Source organism: Trachypithecus francoisi, unplaced genomic scaffold (assembly GCF_009764315.1).
Source record: "Trachypithecus francoisi isolate TF-2019V2 unplaced genomic scaffold, Tfra_2.0 Lachesis_group6, whole genome shotgun sequence".
NCBI lineage: Eukaryota > Metazoa > Chordata > Mammalia > Primates > Cercopithecidae > Trachypithecus > Trachypithecus francoisi.
The window spans coordinates 54,900,834-54,906,437 of NW_022681471.1; positions in this window are offsets into that span (position 1 = coordinate 54,900,834).

The following is a 5,604-nucleotide window of genomic DNA, read 5'->3' on the forward strand; positions in this document are numbered from 1 at the left end:
GCCCAATTTTGAGGTTCTCGAGTTAGCCAAAGCTGTATATCACTTCTAAAGAGCTAGGTAAGTTTCTGTCAGTGAAATCAATAGAAGTTGATACTCTATAGTCTCCAGGCGTGAAGAAAGTCTTTCATGGGATTCCTAGCTAGCGTCTGCTATTTTAGATGAGCTATGCAAATGATTTGAAATCCATTGCAAATTAACTGTGCCATGTCTGTTACCACAATCTTGGACATGTTGATATACATTCTCTTTTCATTGCTGATTAATTTTCTATCATGAGCTGTCTCCCTTTGTATCTGCAAGTTTGATCTAATTCAAAGGTAGAAGAGTTAGATGCCCATGTGGTGTGATTTGAAGTCTAATCCCAGCGAAAAGTTTCTAATCATAAGGCTAGGCTCATTCTTTAAGGGTGTGCTACAGGCATATACATTTTAATAATGTCATATCTCCATTACTGATTATAGCTCATACAACTAGAAAATGACCCTTATCTCCTTTAATGCATTTTGTCCTAAATTTTACTTTTATTATATTCATAACATCATCGTTGACACTTTGTCTTTGAGTTTGATTAATATTTCTTTGTAACATATGAATTTTAAGTGCATTTAGGTGTTCCATTTGTGAGAGAGATCACACATTAACCAGGTAACATATTAGCAGGGATTAGGGTATTAGTTTATTTAATTCATCCATTGTGCTAATTTTCTGCTGATGAGTAACAAATTAACACTAATATAGTGATTTAAAGCAGTACAAATTTGTTACCTCATAGTTATGTAGGTACAAAGTGCAGCAAAGCTCAACTGATTCTCTGCTGAGGGTCTCACAAGACTGAAATCAAGCTGTCTGCTGGACTGTTTTTATATGGAGCTTCTAGGGAAGAATCTCCTTATCAACCTTATTCAGTTGTTGGTCAAACTCAGTTCCTTGTACTTTTAGGACTAAGATCCCCATTTCCTAGAAAGCTGTCAGCTGGGATCCTCTCCTAGCTCCTTAAGGCTTCCCACATTCCTTCTAAGGCAGTCCCCTCCTTCTTGAAATCAACAAAGGTCAATTCTTTATTATGGTTCCAGTCTCTCACTTCCCCCTTCTACCATACTCTTCTACTATTAGCTGGAGAAAGTTCTCGGCTTTCAAGAACTCGTGCAATTAGAATAGGTCCACCCAGATGATCTCAACTTTTTAAGGAGCAAACCCTAATAAAAAGACCACAGAACTCTCTCTGTTTTGAAGATTATAAGAAATAGGAGAATTTCTTGGCTATGGGCTGGTTCTCCACCTTTGGTATAGCACAACATGCAGGTAGTGGTGAGGGACAGAAGGCAGTAAAAGGATTCAGTGTGGCTGTCAGGCAAAGGGAGGTAAAGGAGAGGGAAACATGTCGGCAGATGCGTAGGGGAGACCAAATAAAAGAAAATCAGTTTCTACTTCTTAATTTTGCCTTGGGTTTGTCCAGGGGACAATGTAAACCAGCCACAAATCCATAGTATATCTGATATAAGCGATCTCTTCTGAGACGTGCATTTTCATTGTGATGGAAAGAACAATACTAGTTTTTCCTACAGAATCTTGCAGTGCCTATTAACTATTAAGAGAAAGAGGTCGAAGACAAGGTCATTCTCCCAGCCTTATGTGACAATAGAGGTATGTGTGCAATATGAAGTAATAATAGTGTCGTTTGCTTATCATGACACAGCCCATTAGGCTAAATATATATAAACTACAGATGACAGCAGAGATCCCAAAGCAGCTTTTATTATTTTTTATTTATTTTTATTTTTTTATTTTTTTATTTTTATTTTTTATTATACTTTAAGTTCTAGGGTACTTGTGCATAACGTGCAGGTTTGTTACATATGTATACTTGTGCCATGTTGGTGTGCTGCACCCATCAACTCGTCAGCACCCATCAATTCGTCATTTATATCAGGTATAACTCCCAATGCAATCCCTCCCCCCTCCCCATGATAGGCCCCGATGTGTGATGTTCCCCTTCCGAGTCCAAGTGATCTCATTATTCAGTTCCCACCTATGAGTGAGAACATGCGGTGTTTGGCCATCAGAGAAATGCAAATCAAAACCACAATGAGATACCATCTCACACCAGTTAGAATGGCAATCATTCAAAAGTCAGGAAACAACAGGTGCTGGAGAGGATGTGGAGAATAGGAACACTTTTACACTGTTGGTGGGATTGTAAACTAGTTCAACCATTATGGAAAACAGTATGGCAATTCCTCAAGGATCTAGAACTAGATGTACCATATGACCCAGCCATCCCACTACTGGGTATATACCCAAAGGATTATAAATCATGCTGCTATAAAGACACATGCACACGTATGTTTATTGCGGCACTATTCACAATAGCAAAGACTTGGAATCAACCCAAATGTCCATCTGTGGCAGCTTTTATATAGTAAGCTTAATAAGGGTAACTGCAACAAGGGCCCTCCAAAAATTATTGACTATTACTTCAAACTATAAAGGCCACCTGTTGACATCAGGGAAGCAACAGTAGACTGTTTAGCTTAGTGTACAACAATCAAGGATGTGGTAGTCTTTTTTTTTTTTTTTTTTGAGATGGAGTCTCACTCTGCCACCAGGCTGGAGCACAGTCACACCATCTCAGCTCACTGCAACCTCCGTCTCCTGGGTTCAAGCGATTGTCCTGCCTCAGCCTCCCAAGTAACTGTTACTACAGGCACGCGCCACCGTGCCCAGCTAATTTTTGTATTTTTTTAATAAAGACGGGGTCTCACCATGTTGGCCAGGATGGCCTCGATCCCTTGACCTCGTGATCCGCCCACCTCGGCCTCCCAAAGTGCTGGGATGACAGGCTTGAGCCACTGCACCCAAACAGTAGTCATCGTTAAAACAGAACCAAGATCTTGAAAACAGATCTTGTAACGGAAACTGAAAATGGAAACTAGAAATCAAATAACAAATTTACACTTGTCTTCCAAAATAGATTGGCTATAATGCATCTGTCTCTTTGGTCCCTTAATTTAATAGGGACTAATGGCATAATCTTTGAATTGTAAAAGGTACAGAAACGGTCAAGGAAAAATGGGTATTTTTTTAGTAGAAATGAGTTATATATTCAAGATTAAATTGGACAGTTTCCTATAACTCCGGTATCTTCAATCTTCTCATTTACTCAATTCCTTCAGAGTTGATAGAATCAGTTGTTGCACCTTTGCTAAGGACATTGAAAAAGCCAATCCACTGTGCCGTGAATAAAGTCATTTAGTCACAGCCTAGAGGTAAAGTTTATATTTCTGACTTTTATCTTTTGGCCTTTGATTTTTACTTGTCTACTTCCTCCAATATCACTCCAGTGAATGTTGAGGTATTTGTTTTTACTAGCATTCTATGTTCTGTGTAGTTTCATTGTCTGTGGATATGAATAATTAGAGTGTGTAATAACTATCGAGATGATGATGTCTTTCTGTGAATAAAGGCACAAATATAAATTTGAACTATGACCTTCAGATTTTAAACTTTTCTCTGCTGCCATGCTAAATCATTTTTTGTTCTTAAAATGAGAAAAAGGGGTTTAAGTTTTTATAAAATGCTTTACTACTTAGACCATATTGAAGTGGCATTTTATGACTTTCATGAGTGGCAGTAAACCACATTTCACTGATCTTGTTTTATAAGTCACAATGCATTTTTTAAGATGAGATACCAATTCATTCTGCCGAACGTAGTTGGTTCTATAGATGATAAATATCACACAGGAGAGAGCAAGTTCTCTAACTAAAACTGTTCTTGCTTTGTTTCAAGAGAATTAAAGAATAAATAACTCACAAAAAATAAAACCAAGAATGTGTATGCTTGTATTCCATTTGTGAGATTAAAGACATCGAGCATCAGCTGTGATATTGAAGTAGCAAACAATTTACTTATTACCTATTTTTCCATGGGATAAAAATAAATTCTCCAAAATGCACTCCCATTTTTATGTGCTCCATTTCCTCTTACTTCCTCTTCGGCTAAGACTTCTTTGCTGTAAGTGCAGAGTGATTAAATGGTATGTGGACTTCCTTTATGGATAAGGAATGTGCTGTATGCTCCCTAATAGGTCCAAATACCACTTCATCACTGTAAAGAGAAGCCTCAAAATATTATCTAGGCAATCATCCTGTTATCAGGTAATCTTTTTCTACACTTTCTCAGATACATGGTTGTCACCTGGATTTTCAAAATACCCCCAAATAATTCTTATTTTCTAAATTCCACACACAAAATCTCAATAGTGTCAGACAAAACGCAGGATTATTTGCCCACTTTACCAACACTGGACTTGATCCTTTATTCTGTCTGAATTAATGTCCTAAATACTAATGATAACCCAAACCTGGGCAGCACAACTTCCAGATTAGGCAAGCACTGATCACTAAGAATGCTGTTTTTGCCCTTGACTAGACAAGATGTAACATTTCTTTTAGTAGTTAACTTCATTTAGTCCCTAGTGATATTGTTCAGGCCTCACATGTGTAGATCAGGTGTGTGTGATTGCTGAAAGTCACACTACTTGAATTTGATGGGAATATAGACCCTTGTTAATCCTTTTCCTAGTCATATGATGGCACGAAGGTATCTAAATGCATTTATATGTAACAAATTTGTATCCCTGCTATTGTGGACAAAGTAGAGTTTACCTCTCTCAGTCCATTCAAGTGTTATAAGAAAGTATCATAAACTAGGTAGCTTATAAACAACAGAACTTTATTTCTTATGATTCTGGAGGCTGATAAATCCAAGATCAAGACAGATTCAGTGTTTGGTGAGGGCGTGCTTTCTGGCTTGTAGATGGTACCTTTTGGCTGTGTCCTCACCTGGTTGAAGAGCAAGGATTCTCTCTGGGGTGTCTTTTGTAAGGGCACTAATTTTATTCATGATGGTGATGCCCTCATGACCTAATCACCCCCAAAGGCTCCATCTCTTAATACCATTACCTTAGGGGTTAAAATTTTAACATACACATTTAGTGGGCACACAACATTTAAATTATAGCAAGTCCCTTAAGAGATCCCAATTGAAGATAGACTTTTTGATATAATAGTTACGTGGTTAACTCATGTTAAAATTAGTATTCAATGGGAACTGAGATTCAGATTCTACCATCGTGAGACTATAGGAGGACCCTATAATCTATTTTATAGGAATCAGGAGAGGTAAATATTAACTAACATCAAAAGATGTTCCTATTCAGGACCCTAATTTTAATACAGAAAACACCAGAATATAATGTTAAATTGCCTAAGGAAATGAAGTAAGGTTCACAGTTTTTGCTTCACCATCATCATATCAAGTTTTCAGAATAACCAGTGAAAATGAAGCATGTACCTTTTAGGGTTTGGACATAAAAGGCATCAAAGTATTACATATAGACAAACCAAGACTACAAATTAAGCTTGTGGAAAGAGCAACAGAACTGTTCTGCATGAACTGAGACTACTTTTCACATAATATGTATTGATAAATGACATGGTTTGACTGTGTCACCACCCAAATCTCATCTTGAATTGTAATCCCATTGTATGTCAAGAGCTGGACCTGGTGGGAGGTGATTGAATCAATCATGGGGGCACTTCC